Below are 17,500 nucleotides of genomic sequence, written 5' to 3'. Positions count from 1 at the left end.
TTGATTGTATCTCAACAGATCTATAAAAATAACAGAAACTTATGGAAAGAATGGCAATATAACTGGTATTGTGGGCGTTCATCATTTAAATTTTTAGTAAACATGACAAGGATGAAAAGGGATACCTTACATATATGCATGCATGCATCCATACATCGATCCATACATACATTTACATATATACACCATAAATGCAGACGTTTATGCATATGCACACATATATATTAATATGAATGTATCCATGAATATATATGCATATATATGTATATATATGTATATGTGTATATGTAAATACATATATATGTGCATATATATATATATATGTGCGTGTATATATAAACAATGTCTGTATAGATGTATATAAATATATATATAGTGTATGTATATATATATATATAATGTATGTATATATATATATATATATTATATATATATATATATATATAATGTATGTATGTGTATATATATATATAATGTATGTATGTGTATATATATATAATGTATGTATGTATGTGTATATATATATAATGTATGTATGTGTATATATAAATATACTAGCAGTATCGCCCGGCGTTGCTCGGGTTTGTAAGGGAAATAACTATATAAGCATTTTTAGAGAGTTATAGCCAAAAAATAGCAAAAAATGCATTAAAAATGGAAAGAAAATGATGGTAATTTTTTTTTTAAATCGTTGACTCATCGTAGACATTTTTAGAGAGTTACTTCCCGTATATAATAGCGAAAAACAATGCATTAAAATGGAAAAAAATGATTGTATTTTTTTAAAAATCGTAGACTCATCGTAGACGCGCGCTAATACCCAGAAGGGCTCGATATGAATCACGACTATAAGATACCAGCTTTTGGTTAAACTGCACCGCAAAATGTGGGAGTACTTAGGAATCTAAATCGTAGGAGACAGACACACAACTTCTCTTTTATATATAAAGATATGTACATATGTATATCTATATCTATGTATAATATATGTGTGTGTGCATATATATATGTACATATATTCTTATGGGGATAATAGAAATAACAGAACACCCCATCCCACGTGACCAATGGTATGTGATGGTCATTATATATACTGCCAGTCCGTGTCAGTAAAAAGAGAGAGTACGAAATAGATAGTTTTGGTCTTACTTGTTTACTTAAGTACACTGCTAAACCGGAGTGGGCGTTATAATAGTCCGACAGGGGATTACAACAGTGGCGACAAGGAATTAACAAACTCACGTGAAATTAACAAACTCACAAGGAGTTATTAAACTCAGAACGAAAGTTCTTTGTTTTAATTTTACGGTATACCAGATTGTAAAATTATAGAAAAAATTTTAGTTGGTTTCGCTTGATTTGCAAAAGCAGTAAAATCAACAACTGAAAGAACAACAACAGCTGCAGCTACAACTACTGGAAGATCAGCAGAAGCAACAACAACACCCATTACTATTGCAGCAAAAAAATGCTGCTACTTATGAAAAGTAAGTCGTCCAAAAATGCTGAAAAAATGTTCTCACCAGATTAGTTTGCAACTCAATGGCGGAATTCAGACGAACGAGTTACCTTCGAGGTGTACTATGGAAGATTGGGACAGATTTTCAATAAAGAGTGCAAAGATTAGGACGACAATATGAAAACGCATTTAATCTTAATAAAACTGGCTGCAGCAGATCATAAGCGTTACTGCAATTATGTACTTACGAGAATGCCTTCTGACAAACTTTAAAAGTATAATAGACATATTGTGCAAAATCTTTGGCGAGAAAAGCTCGTTGTTCAAGAGATACTGGAAATATTTGAATCTAGAGAAGAACAACGAGGAGGAATACAACACATGCTGGTAGAGTTAAAAGAGAATGTGTGAAGTTCAAACTGAACGAATTAACTCCAGACATGTTCAAGTGCCTGATATTTACCTAGGGACTAACCGCAGAGAAAGACGCAGAAGAAAAATATCTCTCGATAAGCTGGAACAAAACCATGCTGTAACCTTACAACATGTGTCAGTAACATGTGAAAGGACAATAAATTTAAGACACGATACAGAGAAACTGAACATAAAGATCGCTCCCAAGTGAAACACGAGCGTCGGAAAATACAAAACAGGCAAATAGAAATCCAGGGTGTACTAAAATACAACACAAACAGGTAAAAAAAAATCAGGAGACAAACCCATGTTTTGCATGTGAAGGTCTACACCTAAGAAAAAAACTGCTCATTTAAGAAAGCGGAATTCTTCCGTTGCGGAAAAATTAAACATCTAAAAGCGCTCTGTAAAACTACGACAAAACGTTGCAATAAAGGAAAAAGAATAACTAAGGTGTCGTCGAAAGAAAATGGTAATATAACAAAGAGGATTTTGTAAGTCCTCTCTGTTATATTTTCACATTTTGTAAATGTGAAAATTGAAAATATGCATTGTAAAAATGCAGTTAGATACTGGAAGTGATATTACCATTATGAATGAAGAAACTTGGAAGTATATGGTTAAGTCAAAATTAAGGAAATCTATAAAAGTAGCTTACGGTGTAACGGGTAAAAGATTGTATTTTGTAGGTGAATTTGTGTGTAATGTGACATTTCGTGACCAAATGAAAACGGCAAAGGTATATGTGTCACAAAATTCAGTCAATCTGTTCGTGGATAGAACTATTCAAATTGTGGAATATGCCCATAAGTGTTTTATGTGGGAATATAGTCGGTTCAGTAGAAGGTTCGAATCCGGCTGAGACGATAAACAAAACCTTTATTTTCAGAAGTTTTCCCGGAGAAACTGGGCAAAGATTATGGTAAAACAAAGTGCAATACCTGTATCACAGCCAAAACGGAATGTACCATTTACGGCAATAGGACAGATAAAGAAGGAACTTGAAACACTTGAAAGCCTAGGAATAATCGAGAAGACGAACCACTCAAACTGGGTAGTACCTACGGTTTTCGTAAAAAATATAAATAAGTGAAGATTATTCATGCGGGTTTTTTAAATGGGCTTGTTGATTGCTTAATCTCAAATAACTACCCATTGCAGAATCCTGAAGAAGTGTTTGCAAAATTGAATGGAAGGAAATTCTTCTCAAAATTAGACCTCTCGGAAGCATATCTACAAATCCTAGTAGAAGAATGCTCACATTTATTAACCATTTAATACACACCGTAGTCTATTTAAATTTAAGTGGCTTCCCTTCGCTGTAAAGGTGGATCCTTCCATATTTCAGAAAATAATGGATGCAATGGTGTGTGATTGTGATTTTTCTATCGTCTATTTAGACGATACTCTAATAAAAAAACCATAAGCATGAACAAAATGCAGAGCACGTTAAAGGGTATTAAAAAAGATTAGAGAATACGGATTTAAGTTAACGTAAGGAAAATGCGAGACTTTTCTAAAAACAGGTAAATACTTGGGCCAGATAATTGATAAAAACGGATGGAAACCAGATCCATTCAGAGTAACTGCAATAAAAAATATGCTCACGCCAAATAATGTGACTATGCTACAAGCATTCTTGGGTTTAGTAAATTATTATCAAATTAATATTTCCAATATACATAACGATTTGTTAAAGAAAAATGCAAAATGGTAATAGACTAATAAGTGCCAGAAGACGAGTTAAAAACATTTTAAGATTGGATTTATCATCAATGCATTTTGATCCAAAGTTGGATATTATATTGGCTACAGGTAGGAGTGATTACGGTATAGGAACAGTGCTTCTGCACAAATATGACGATGGCAGTAAAAAGACTATAGCCCATGCGTCACAATCTTTATTACCAGCTGAAAGGAACTATAGTCAAATAGAAAAGACAGTATTAGCAATCATATTCGGTGTGAATAAATTCCATAGATTTATTCATGGAAGAAGTTTCTGTCTACAAACGGATATGGCCCATTACTATCAATATACGGTTCTAAAAAGGAATACCAACACACAGCGAATAGACTACAGCGATGGAGCACTACATTATTGAATTATGATTACAAAATGGAATATTTACTGTACAACAAACTAGGGCATGCGGATGATTTGTCCAGACTGATACCGAAACACAGGGAGCCATTCGAAGATACGGTAATCGCAGCTTTAAGAGCAGAAGGAGAAATGAAAAATGTAATGTGGAATGTGGTACGCGAATTACCGGTAAATCTAGGAGAACTAAAACGGAATGCGGTAAAGGATAAATCCATAACAGAAATTAAAAGAATACTGTGGTCAGAAAAAGTAAATAGGAACATGACTGGTGCGAAACTAAACCAAGACTTGAACCTATACTCAATTTATGATGACGTACTGATGTATGCACAGAGAATAGTAACACCTGAAAAATTACAAAAGGAAATGCTGAGGGAATTTCATGTTGGACATCCTGGTATTTCAAAGATGAATGCTTTAATGCGTAGCTACGTGTACTGGCCAAAATCGGATAGAGAAATCTAAAATGTAATGAAAGGCTGTAGAAGCTGTGCTCTCGCGGCAAACTAACCGACGATAAAAAGTGAACCTTAGCAATAGTACATGTTCCGTGGTCGAGACTACACATCGATTTTGCTTGTCCCTTAAACGGCTCATACTACTTAGTGGTAGAAGATAGTTGCTCTAAATGACCAGAAATTTGCAAGTGTAAAAAGCCAACCTCCTCAACTGCGACAAATTTTTGACTCGATCTGTTAGCGAGATTTGTCATCCTAGACGCGATAGTGTCTGACAAAGGAACGCAATTTGTGTCTTTTGAATTCAAAAAGCTTTGCAAAACGTTCGCTGTTGAACATGTAACGACGGCGCCATACCATTCCAGATCTAACAGACAAGCAAAACGCTTTGTCAATAAGAGAGTCTTAAGAAAGTCGGATGTGGTAGCTTTAACACAAATTTTAAGAGTATACTGTGTGACACCAAATCTAGATACCCCAGCATATATGTCACCGTTGGAGCTGATCTTTGCGAGGAAAATAAAATTAGACTTTGACATATTGTTGCTTAGAAAGAAAAGAAATATTGCAACGGATAATACAGTAAGATATTTCAAAATTGGTGGAAAGGTATTTGTGAGGGCATATAAAAACGGAAAATAAAGTTGGGAAGATGACGTCATTATCAAACGCATAGGGAAAATGCTAGACTTGGTGAAAGGAAGAAAAGGGGTATACAAGAGACAGGTGCGCCAATTAAAAAATGATTCGTTGAGAGGGAAACCAAGAGAATGGAAGAACCCATGGAATGGTTATATGATACTTTTCAAGATGAAGGCCACTACAAATGATTGAACCCAGACGCACAAGCGTAAGAAAAAGAAAATGTACGGAGTCCCTGGAAGGGGATGCCAAACAAAAAACATCGTAAATGTGTAACTGTATAAAAACCCGCACAAAAAGGGAGATGGGGGTGATGTAAAAATCATTGCTATTAATAGGAATAAAATTACACTCTCTGAGAAAAACTTAAAAGGGGAAATTTATGGGGATAATAGTAATAATAGAATATCCCTCTCGCGTGACAAACGGTATGTGGTAGTCATTATACATATTGTCAGTCAATAGAAGTAGAAGTAGAGAGTACGAAGTGGACGGTCATAGATAGTCGTGGTCTTACTTGTCTAACTAACTATACCGTAACCTGAGTGGGTGTTATACTAGACCGACAGAGGATTACAACGTTATATATATACGTGGTCTGATCAATAATATCTGTACTGTTGCTATAGACTGTTACACGCAGAGGGAAACCGCTGGGCAGAGATTGACCTTTAAATCTGTTATCCATGCGCGCTAAGTTTTAATATTCTAGCTTACTTCCACTGTTTACAGTAGTGCTTGGAAGGAACGTATGTAGCGCGTGATAGTCGCATTGAACATGACAGAGAAAACTGAGCAGAGAATCTGCATCAAATTTTGCCAAAAGCTTGGCGATGCCTGCTCAGAGGCCTACGCAAAGGTTTCAAAATGTTTTCATCATTTTTGACACCATCATGGAGATCTTGTGCAACTGAAACTCGGGTGTCTTCTCGATCAGCTGAAAGATTTGGTACAAACTTGGCAGACACGCGTCTCATACGCAAATCTTCAGTGATAATGGACTGAACTGAACCGTAACTAATCTGCACATCCTCTGATAACTCACGGATGGTGATCCGACGATTTCCCCTCACAGCTGTACGTTCATCTACGATGTTTTCTCAGTTCTGCTGGTTGGGTCTCCCTCAGAACGTTCGTCAATATCGACATTTTTCGACCATCTTGGAAACATCTGAACCACTCGTACAATTGTGTGCGGCTCATACACTCTCTCTATACACTTTCTGCAACTTTGTGTAAGTCTCTGAGCAGGTGTCGCTATGACAACTTTCTCTGTCATGGTCAATGAGACGATCACACGCTACACATTTTCCTTCGAAGCACTGCTGTAAATAACGCGAGTGAGCTAGAATGTGAAAACTTAATGCAGCATTTATGGTTAATTTTCTCCAAGCGGCTTCATTCTGCGTGCTTTAGCGTCGTTACTATGGCAAGAGTCCGAAAACGTAATGACCAGGCATCGTGAATGTGTGTGTGTGTGTATATATATATATAATATATATAATATATATATATATATAAATAGTGCCGGCAATTACTTCTGCAGCTCTGTCTCGGTCTAGTTACTGGGTATTTGAACACTATAACCTCCGAAGGGTAATAAGACGTAAATCTTACTGTCTCTAGAAGTCGATGTGTGTCTATTGTGATATTCGTATGATGCGCAAAAGATGTACCATATTGTATTGTTCGTTGCAGTGAAAATGTGCGACGTGTCCAATTGCATTGTGGGTGCAGTTGTTCTGTGGGTTACCAATACAGTGGTGATTATCTGTTTAAATATTTATGTACATGTACTTGTGTACAGGTATTTGTGCATGTAGGCGCGTGTGAGTCCTTACCTGTTTATGCACGTATGCTTGTGCCTTCCAGTGTATATTTAATTATATCAACGGTGTTTTTAATAAATTACATTAAATTAAATCGAGAGAAAATGAGCAGAAATTTAATTCGATGCAGTTGACAAGCCAATGATAAAGAAAGAAACAAATATGAGATATAATTAAAAAAACATACAAACACATAGGGACGCGAACACGCATTTTACAATCTGGGCATTAATTATCATTGAAGTAACTACCACTTTAACTACATATAACATACAGCTAACTCTACATATAACACTACATATAACTACAGCTAACACAAACTCATATATACAATACAAATGTGTATGCACTCATATATACATACTCACATGCTATCACATATTAACTGTCATTAAGAAAGTTCTAGATATGTGATTAAATCAAATTAGGTAGTAAATGCATACGTATAGATACATTTGTGTATAGCATATGCATATATATATATATATATATATATATATAATTATATACAAATATATCTATATATATATATATATACATATATACATATAAATTTTGTATTTTGTATATAATATATATGCATGCATATATATATATATATATATATATATATATATAATATATATATATATATATATATATATATATATTATATATATATATATGTGTGTGTATGTATGTATATGGCGCGCTTCTTTCAGTTTCCGTCTACCAAATCTACTCACAAGCCTTTGGTTTGACCCTGGGTGTAGTAGAAGACACTTGCCATGTGGTTGTAAGCTTCTTACTACACGATCACCCCTGCACCTGTAAATACATATATATATATATATATTATATATATATATATATATATATATATATATATATATATACGTGCTAGAAAGAGCAGTAGAGGATAATTCTCGAAATTCTCGAAATTATCCCTTTTTGTGATTTTTGAGATTTATACTGCTCTTCCTAGAACAACGCTTTCTTATTTGGTAGCATCCTATTTGGAAGCCTCTTATTGTATTTCTATATGAATAATATATAATCTAATGACTAATTCGTTTTTGTGCTAGGCCACTGGTAATAATAATTTATTATTACCCTATGTATTATGTTTAAATATATATATATATATATGTGTGTGATTGTGTGTGTGTCTGTGTGTGTGCAAATGTTATATATACATACACACACTCACACACACACTCACACACACACATATATATATATACGAGGTGAAGTCAAAAATTAACCGCACTTTCGCTATAAAATATCTTTATTATTGTCACACTGTCTTCTGCGCATGCGTGCTTATTGTTGGTACTATTGTGGTTACGTGATCGAATCGAAGTTTGAGCCTGATCCTGCCATTTTTCTTTCTGACTTTACAAGGTAAGCATAGCCGTTCCACTAGCAATGTGCACCAAAGAACAAAGAGCAGTGATCTGTGTGTCAGGTGTTGAAATTCATCGGAGGCTTTTAGCACAATTGATTAATGGTTTCAACGGTTTTGGTGGCCGTGTGTGAGCGTCCATTTTCATGCAACAACAAAAATCTTTCGAGAATATGCTTCTGCGTTTAGTGCACATTGCTGGCTTCAGTTTGTTGGCTAACATAGCACTGTATCTTGCGCTGTTGATCGTACACTCCTTTTCCAGGTAGTCTTCCAGTATAGACGAATTTGAGTCACGAAAAAGAGCGAGCACTACCTTTTCAGCGGATAACTGAGTCTTGAATTTCTTCGTTGCTAGCAAACCAGAATGTTTCCATTCCATACTCTGTCTTTTGGATTCTGCCTCATAATGATGGACCTACGCTTCCCCTCCTGTGACTATTCTGCTCAAAAATTCTTCGCCCTCATTGTTGTAGCGATCGAGTAAACGTTGGCAGACCTCAAGAAGTTATGGAATTCGAGATCGTGGATAATTTTCAGCATCCAACACACTTTCCAATTACAGAAATCGGATCAATGCTTTTTGTTCTTCTTTGGTGCACATTCCTAGTGGAACGGCTATGCTTACTCCCATATAAGTTGTATCTGAATAGCTATTAATATAATTGGTAGTATGTTTCTCTGTCTCATTCTATTTTCCAAAGTCATATATATCTAATGTCAATGTAATTTATCTCTCTTGATTAGTGTATACATACCAGAGTGCAATAGTTAATGTCGATAACATTCTTTTGGCAGTGAGGGTTAGATCCTACCATATAACATCTGTAATTAGTTGATGGTTAAACAGTATTATTGTTGTTGATAACATATATACGTTACCGATACACAACTGAGAAATGCATATCATTTAATAAAACTTGAATTTAATAAATATATTTATTTCAAAAATTATTATTCATTTAATTATTTTGTATAAGCAACATAATATTTGAACGGAACAAAATTATAATTATTTCATCTATGCAATATTGCATGTTATATCTTACAACGGCAAAATTATATCGCGAGAAAATATTCTTCTATGTATGTTTACTAGGCATGGATGTGTGACAAAGAATTTCGCTTCGGGTCGTTCAGTCCCACTGTGTGAGTATGTAGATATGTTTGTGCGAGCCTTTACGTTTGTATTTGTTTCTTTATTATTTGAAAACCACTTTGTTACATCACTGCAACTAGCGGTTCGGCAAAAGAAACTGAAAGAATAAGTACCATAGAATAATTTTAAAGTGTGGAAATATATATAAAAACAAAGAAAAGAAAAACACAAAACAAAACAAAATGAGTATTTCTTAAAATTGTTTCTAGAAGGAGGGAGCTAGTTTCCTACAATGAAACAAAAGCGCTCTTAGAAGAATTTGGAGAGCAGCTGCGATAGTTGTTACATTTTGAACTTTAAAAACTCTTGCATACTTTTACTATTCCACTAATAGTTTATATTCTAAAGTTTGCATAAGATGGCATTTTCTTTCCCCAAAATAAATCGATAAATAAATACATAAATATACAAATAAATGAATACATCCAGCTTTACTAGCTTGTCACTCACACATTTACTAATATAATGAAGTGCACCAATGATTATGGGTATAAACGTAAATTTATAACCAGGGCAGAGGAGTTGAAGATATAGAAACTGTTATGTTTTATCTTCCACTTGTTTCAAAAATTGAACTGCGCCCGCGCTGGGTCACCGCTTCGAAGTGCTTTAGTCGATGAGTCGACCCGAGTACTTATTTAAAAAGTTTTCTACTTATATTATCGGTTTTCAATGCCGAACCGCTATGTTGTCAAGCGATGGTTGTGGATGGACACAAACATAAAGACAAACACAAGCACACACACAAATATATTCACACGCAAACACACAGACACTCACATATACATACACACACACACGTACATATATATATATATATACATACGCACAAATATGCATATATATATATATACATACATGCATAACACACATATACACACACATATATATATATATATACATACACACACATACATATATATATACATATCTATATATATATATATATATATATATATATATAATATATATATATATATATATATATAATATATATATACATACACATGGCTTTTCTCTTTCAGTTTCTACCTACTAAATCCAAAAGCTTTGGAAGGTTCGGGGCCATAGTGGTTGACAATTGCCTAAATTGTCCCGCAATGTGATTGAAGCCGAAACCATGCAATTCAGAAGCAAATTTCTTACCATACAACTATGCCCTCGATGTTGTCCGTAAATTTTCTTTTTGAGGCACATTTTGGAAGTGATGTCCATATTTGCATATTAACTAACGTCTATGAATTCCCCCCCGCCCCCGCAAATAACAATATCATGTCTGTCATGTTTGCACTTGGTACAAAAAAAAAATTATGAGAAAATTTTATCAATAATTCCTTGTGTTGAGGGCCGGGAGCTGACAAAATCGCGACTGCGTCAGGAAAAATGCTTGGGTGCCATTCCCTCTGTCTATACATTCGGAGTTCAAATGCTGCCAGAGTCGATTTTGTTTTTCATCCTTTCGTAGTCGATAAAATAAATGCCAGTTAAACGCTAGGGACGATGTAATCAACTTACAACTTACCCCGAAATCACAAGCCTTGTACAAAAATTTGGAACCAATTGTCCTCTTGTTGATGTGAATGTATGTATCCAGTAGCAAAGGTGATATATTTATTCTAGAGTAGTTTTTTCTGCGTATGGTATTATACAGGTATACCTCACCCTAATTGGTCCACGTGACACGACTTAAGTCGAATTAACTTTCTCTGGGCTAGGCTAGGCTGAATTTACTTGTCTCTAGGCTAAACCGATAATATCCATTCCCAGCTCTGTACTTTATTTATGAATGCATTTTCATTAATACATGGTTAATAAAAACCTATTTCAAGCTTACAAACAAATTTTTTTTTAATACAACACAGTAAAAAAAAAGTAATCTAAATTTACGAAAACAATTTGGCGGTGTTTATTGTACATCGCGGACGCTTTATTTATGAGTGCGGTTTGCAATAAGACATGGTAAAATAAAGCCTTTTTTAAGCTTAAAAAACAAATTCAGTAATTATTATTTTGCAATAATAAAAAAAAATATTTTAAATTTGCCAATACGTACGCGGATGTAGATGGCGGTGGATCGTCAATATCAACAGCTGACTCTGGCTGTTCTTGTTCGATGCACTTAAAAAAACAATTGAGTGTTCTTTGAACTGTCTTATTATTTTTTTTCTCTCTAGAATTACATTATAAGCTTCGTGACAAGCCCCCATAATCTTGGGAAAATGTTGAGCATTTGGAACCATATCCTCGAACATAGAAAGACCTTTTTCGATAAATGCAAATGCTTGCCGCATTTTCTTAATGGTAAAGTGATGTGGCTGAGGTTCAACTTTCTCTTCTTTATTTTGCTGCTCGTGAAGTTCTATCAAATCCTCGTTTGCCAGGGGCTGCTTGTCCTTTTCAAATAAATCTGTGAAATCCTCCTCCTCCAAATCCATTTCCAGTTCTTTGCTCGTAGTCATCAACGGTTTGTTGACGGCTACATTATCAAACCCCTTAAAATCACTCACGAATTGCGGGCATAGCTTATTCCATACACCATTCATAACCGAGCTCTGTACATCATTCCATACAGCTGCTATGTTCTGCACAGCCTTGTAAGATATCGTATCTTTTTCAAAAGTCACGAAGTGTGATGGACTCATCAAGATCAGTTGCAGCTATTGCTTGTTGCAGCGTACGTTTCATATAGTAACACTTGAAGATAGCAATTATTCTCTGATCCATTGGCTGAAAAAGAGACGTGGCGTTCGGAGGCAGGTATACGACGGTAACGTTCGGGTCAAAATCTACGATGTTTTGCGTGTGGCCAGGAGCATTATCTAAAATAAAACCTTAAAAGGAATCCCTTTCTCCTTACAGTACTTTTCTGATGCTGGGATAAAATGATTGAAGAACCAATCTTCAAAAACAGCGACATTAATCCATGCTTTTGAGTAAGCCACCCATCTAATAGAGAGCTGCCTTGGGTATATTCTTCAGAGCACGGGGTTTGTGTGCATGATACACAAGCAATGGCTTTAATTTAAAATCTCCTGCATAATCACCTCCCAACATAATGATCACGCGTTCCTTTAAGACCTTGTAGCCTGGAATAGTTTTCTCCTCCCTGAAAATGAATAAACGGTCTGGCATTTTTTCCAATATAATCCAGGTTCGTGTTCGAAATTCCGCTGTTGCTTATTCGTCAGCTGATGCACTTTCACCTTCCTTCTTAATGGAGTGATAACTTTGTCACTCCTTAAATCTGATGTTCCATTCTTGACTTGCCTTGAACTCTACATCTTTCTCGTTTCGATAATAATCAGAAGCATAGGTGGATAGTCGCTTCGGAATAATCTCGTTGAAATATTTATGACGGCACAAAACAATCGTTCTACTTTCAATTTCAAGTGTGAAGAATGTAAACTAGGAACATTTCGATGACAACAATTAAGGCAGCCGATATTTTTTCCACTCAGTGAATTCTGTAGAAACGAGCTGGACGTGGAATTGAATGCCTTTCTGCTATCAATGTCGGACTGCTTTAAGTTTTCTGCTGTGTTTTCTTACTTTTGACTGCACAACATATTTTATTAAAAGTTGTTCGATATATTTGCCTGATCCAATCGTTCTACGTACATTATCACCAGTAGATTGGGTCCTTATGTTACTGAGATATTTGTAAAGGATTCACGGTGATATTTCATATCTAATTTAACGGAAACTGGGTCTAGTGTTGTTGACTCATGTTGTGTGCTCAGTCTCCTGAACAATGGGACTTTGTTTAAACATTGCATCGCTTTTTTAAAAATACAATCTTATTCTCAACAATATAAAGATAACATTATGACTGGACTAGAAAATATTTATCGATTTTTTGGATGTTTTAGACAATACATATTAACCGAATATTTCCTTAAATTTTGAGAACTTACTTTGGATAATTGAAAACCTACTAGAAGGTTGAATAAGTTCATTAATAGCTATCGACATAAAAGCTTTTTAGCAATGGATATGCTTGTGTCAGAAAAAAATGCTATTATCGGTAATTCCTATTTTCTTACGCACAAATTTACAAAAATAATATAGACAAGATTAGCAGAGTGAGTGCCATTCATATCTTTCTTCAACGCTTTTACGATGGAAGTGAAAGAATTGGTTCCTATTAGAAAACGATATCGGTTTGGCTAATTTTTGAATCACTGATTTTGAGCTCTCCCCACAGGTGAAAATAGTATAATAACATACCATTCACTGTGGGAGTTTCTAGGCAATCACTCGATCTGCTCGAAACAGAAGTCAAAATTACTCTCAAATGCATTATACTATATTGAAAAGTGAGGTACGAAAAGGATAATGTGGTTTTAGATCAGTACTTTCCGGTTGAGTGATCAAGGCCGGAACGTTCTTGAACAAAATTGCATTCACTAATCTGGGGCTAAATAACAAAAGAAAAAAAGTACCACAACAACTATAGGAAAATAGTAATATAAATAATATTTTCTTCTATATACACAAGGCCAGAAATTTATTTTATCGACTCCGAAATAATAAGAGGCAAAGTCGACCTCGGTGGAATATAAACTCAGAAGATAGACAAAATACTGTTAAACATTTCGCCCCGCATGGCAACGATTCTGTCAGCTCACTGTCTTAGTAAAAGAAATAATACGGAGAGTTTCCTCCAATCCAATGAAAGCATTCATTACTGATTTCCTCTGTTGATAGCTGTTTTATCCGAGATGTGGTGTTGAGTCTGGTAACTTATTTGTTTTTCCCATCAAGTTTTTCCCATCAAAGCCTGGCATTCGAAATAGAGGCCGTTGTGTTGCTCTATCTGAAGCCACCTTTCTGCAAGTTTTTTTAAAATCCCGTTCTGACACCAGTACTTGTAGTTCGAGGTGACGAACTCATACGTTGAAACTGCCACCTCCTCTGGTTGATGAAGCGTCGCGAGCGCAGGAAGGGAACCGTAGATTTGAACAAGTAATAATTCAATGGAAATTGAATACATAAGCAGTGCTTAAGGAATAGCCAGCTTCCGGGACCTGAAATACGACAACGTAAGACTTCATACCGCTCGAACAACCTAGAATAAACTCTAGGAACTTGAGGGATGCCACACCCAGCATATAGTCCGGATCTAGCTTCCACGGATAGTGACTTGTTCTGATCCATGGCCCACTTCCTGCGCTCGCGATGCTTCATCAAACAAGGAGAGGTGGAATATCCAGTGAAAGAGTTCTTCATCTCGAAGGACAAGTAATGGAGTCGGGATGGGATTAACAAACTGGCAGAAAGGTGGATTTAGAGAGTGCAACACGATGTCCCCTACATCGAATGCTAGACTACTTTTATTGTAACTTGACGATTAAAACAAATAAGTTACCAAAATATTGTAAGGTTTTTGACTCAACGCAATATTATGAGAAATTAACGAATTTATGTATTCCTTCTTTGAATTGTTAGAAGCTCTCCGCATTATTTCTTTATAGTTTGGTTGATATTTTGTCCAACTCCTGTACATATATATATATATATATATATATATATATATATATATATATATATATATATATAATATATATATATATATATAAACGCATATCTATGTATCTTTATTTTTATTTTCTGATGTAATGCAAAACTTTATAAAGTAAGAAGAAATACCAAAATGACTGTAAGTGGATGTACCGGTTGCAACAAAACACCACTACATTCATTATGCCTGATAATCGTTTCAATGGGAAACGGCATTTTTTACACCGGTGAAAACCATGATATTAACTGAAAGAAACAATAATACTTTAGCTGCATGAAGACACCTTTAGCTGTATGAAGACAACCAGCGCACAAATGGCCGTGTAAAACATGGAACGTTTTTCTACCGTGTCCTGTATTCTACCGTGCAGACGTTTCTGTTTACCTCTACACTCAGCCGACTATGATCAAAGACATTGCAACTGTAGACCGCCTGCCATTTTATATATTAGTTACATCGTATAAAACCTTCCTGTTTTAATACAGTAAATGTAAGATTTAAGAAGAATTTGGCTGATATTTCTAGCTCAGTTGAACGACAATGTTAAGGGCCCTTCGGTGTGGTAATCTCATGTAAAACAGTGTCGTTAATGTGCTGGAGAAGCACGGTTCTGACTTTTCTGCTCGTGGACATGTGTTACGGTCGCTATTAATTTCACAATTCAAAACGAAAATTCAGAAAGATTAAATTAGGAAAATAAACTGACAGGTAAATAAAACCCAAAGAAGAACTATTGATGAAAAAGAAGCAAAAAGATAGCAAAAGATAGCTTAAATACAGGGCAAACTGAAGCTTTCACCATGCAGTCGTATTATACTATATAATTGTATATCTATACTGGCAATAGTTAAAGCAGCACAAGCAATACAAATACCGCGTTTGTTTACTAAAGTTTTAGGCTAATTTCCCTTGTTATGTTCAATAATACGCTCGTTACATTAGATCGTATTGTCCCGAAGAAATATCATTGACCGTAAGGTGAAAACGAATAAATAAACATATAAATTTAATGAATAAATAACGGGGCAAAGAAGCGCATTTGGTCAATATCATTACTACTAGTAAAATTGAATGTGTGTTTGCTTATTATATCTCTGTACCTGACAAATGTAAAGATTTTAAGATGCGTAGTCACGGAGATAAAACTTCAAGGGATTTGTAGTTTGCAGTGTCTGCGAAATAACATTTCATCAATATCAGATATATGTTGCTATGGCGGGCATCGATCTGGCCTCATATATACAGCATAGGAGTAAAAAAAAAAATAAGTGTATAATAATAATAAGGACGACAACAAACAGTAAAATACATACACACGCACGTCACAAATACGCACACGCACAAATAAGTCCACACACATAGGAGCACATACACAAATGCAAACGCACACACCCACATTCTAAAACCGGAACAATTACACATTCATATTTACCTATGTTTATGTGAAGAATGGAATCGATATTTCAATATAAATATGAAGGAAATTTTTACTATTTCACAATTCATACTGAAGACAGTCGTAAGTGAAATATAGAGGAAAACCAGTACATAGACATAGTACAAACATATATGCATGGATACTGACGAAAATAAGAGGCACAAATTAATATATTGATTTAATTTCTCAATCTTTGTACTGAAGTACGAGATAAGAAAATATTAAAATAAAACAGAATATTCATGTTTTTACACCTACTTAGATATTTGTATTTACATATTCAGCCGAATACAAACAAATTTATCTATCAATACATACATATATGGTGTATATATATATATATATATTATATATATATATATATATATATATATATATATATATATACAGAGAGAGAGAGAGAGAGAATTTAGAAGAAAACAAAAGACGAAAACAGGTGTGTAAACAACAAACAGATATATTAGTTTACACTCGGGAATCGATAAAGTCTTTTACGTTTCGAGTCTACGCTCTTCCACAGAAAGGAACACAGAAATAAACAGGGACAGAAAATAGAAAAAGGTATGGCTAGCGATCTATCATGGCGAATATATATATATATATATTATATATATATATATATATATAATATACATATATATATATATATATATGTGTGTGTGTGTATGTATGTATATATATATATATGTGTATATATGTATATAATAATATATATATTTATATAACATATATATATATATATATATATATATAATATATATATATATATATATATATATATACAGATATACGTACATATATACACAGTCACACACACACTCACACATATGCACAGACACATGATTGTGTGGTTCACATGCTCACTCTGCAACCATTTACGGGTACACTGCGCTGCACACTTGCCTAATGTCTTCTAGTATAACACACGAGGGAACAGTCGTTTGTAAGTGAATTTGACCGATGATTTTCAGTTAGTGTTTGCTCCATCACATCTTGGAAACCGTCGGTTAGTTTACTTCACCATAATTAACTTGTTTCGAAAAGGGATCTATAAAAGAAGCACCAAACTGAAAGATATAATTACTGGTG

At 34.6% G+C, this 17,500-nt stretch overlaps 1 long non-coding RNA gene across 1 annotated transcript in view; it reads right to left on the bottom strand.

Annotated features, from left to right (window-relative positions):
• The window catches only part of LOC118763260, a 16,424-nt gene extending 12,283 nt beyond the window's left edge, over nucleotides 1-4,141 (bottom strand). Inside the window, exon 1 of the long non-coding RNA XR_004999011.1 lies at nucleotides 4,011-4,141. This is a non-coding gene — a long non-coding RNA (uncharacterized LOC118763260). The remainder of the gene's footprint in view (nucleotides 1-4,010) is intronic.
• Between the last annotated feature and the right edge of the window lie 13,359 nt (nucleotides 4,142-17,500).

This window comes from Octopus sinensis, linkage group LG4 (assembly GCF_006345805.1).
Source record: "Octopus sinensis linkage group LG4, ASM634580v1, whole genome shotgun sequence".
Taxonomy (NCBI): Eukaryota; Metazoa; Mollusca; class Cephalopoda; order Octopoda; family Octopodidae; genus Octopus; species Octopus sinensis.
The sequence above is the reverse complement of the archived record's forward strand: the minus strand, read 5'-3'. Positions and strand labels throughout refer to the sequence as shown.